The sequence below is a fragment of the Pangasianodon hypophthalmus genome, chromosome 29 (assembly GCF_027358585.1).
Source record: "Pangasianodon hypophthalmus isolate fPanHyp1 chromosome 29, fPanHyp1.pri, whole genome shotgun sequence".
NCBI classification, from domain to species: Eukaryota; Metazoa; Chordata; class Actinopteri; order Siluriformes; family Pangasiidae; genus Pangasianodon; species Pangasianodon hypophthalmus.
The window spans coordinates 4360318-4361725 of NC_069738.1; the positions used below are offsets into that span (position 1 = coordinate 4360318).

Genomic DNA, 1408 nt, shown 5'->3' on the forward strand with positions numbered 1-1408 from the left:
CTTTACCTCTGACTGCTACAAAGCACTGACACTGGAGACTCCTTCCATAAACATCTCTTTACGGAAAACTTCATCTCAACAATCCGGTTATGTGGAGCACTGTGGTATGTATAATGGCATTTAAAGTCACTACATGAAGAAAGATCAGTCCATCATAAACTGAAGCTGTTAACTAATTAGCAGGTTAACTAATTAGCTTTTGCTAAGCTAGTTATCATAGTTCACCACTTACCGGCCAGAGGGAAGCGAGGTAGCAGAAGGACCAAGACATTAAGAAATAAAATCTAATCATGGAAGCTTTACAGTGTCCTGTTCTTCCTCTTGAGCACCATGTTGATGTTTATAATCTAAACTTGGGTCTGATACTCTCAACTGCTGCACTGGTACAAATGAACTGCAATTAAGCAAAGCGATATGATTCGTCCACCAATTAGCAGCGTCTAAATCACGTGATCAGAATAGATGAATCTTATTGGATATAATTCCCAAACCTTCCAGATTCTCTACAAAATCAGTAAAATCACAGATTGCCTTTCACATTCCACATCAGCACAAAGTAATGCAAGATTTCTTAAGGAAAAATGTTTACATTTTTAATGCATTAATAAAAAATGTTGCTATAGTGAAAGAGCTATAGTGTCTAAGTTAAGTAATAAAATGCACGTGTCATGCTGTTATAGGAAAATAATCAATGGTATGTTGGTGCAATGAAGCAGAGTCACGATTAACACCCTGAAGTTGATTATTTTACTGTAACAGTTTGTATAGTAGCTACATTTAACGTTGTGGAACGCCCATTAAACAAGTTAGTTCCTGATCTCACTTACGTTATAGCAGCTATAAACAGTCGTTCCTTCACCGGCCTCTTTATCTTTCTTTAAGTTAATAAGCCAAAAAAAAAAAAAAAAAAATGCAGCTTGTGTTACCGAGAAGCTTTCCAAGGTCAAAAAACTTACTCTGACAAAGCACTGACACTGGAGACTCCTTCCATAAATGTTAAACAAACATCTCACAGAAAACTTCACCATGATAACAAGTATATTTTTTTTGTTAAATAACAATTTTTTTAAAAATTCTATATAATTAGCGTTAAGTTATATGGAAAGTCCGCTGTACAAGTCCCTGAGAATGAGCTGTTACTATAGAAACGATAATGTATTAGAAGGAGTGCATTAATATAAACCTGTGATTTGGAGCTGCACTACTTTCACAATGAATCAACACCTTCTGACCAATCAGAATCCAGAATTCTGTGAAAAGTGTATCATGTACTAGAGATGTGATTTAACACAATCACAAAGGTTTCTGTTCTTGTTCTTTCTGTTCTTTGCAAGATTTTTATCGTCACAAGCTTAGCGATGAATCAGTGAAAAGATTCCTCACAAGAGCAGTTTTTATTTTTTGATGT

General features: G+C 35.2%; 1 protein-coding gene across 1 annotated transcript in view; it reads right to left on the reverse strand.

The window, feature by feature from the left end:
- Positions 1-655: 655 nt before the first annotated feature.
- Positions 656-1408, reverse strand: part of rangap1a (RAN GTPase activating protein 1a) — an 11337-nt gene continuing 10584 nt past the window's right edge. Inside the window, exon 16 of the mRNA XM_034301526.2 lies at positions 656-1408. This exon is cut by the window's right edge and continues 349 nt beyond it. The gene's annotated coding sequence lies outside the window, so the exon portion shown is untranslated.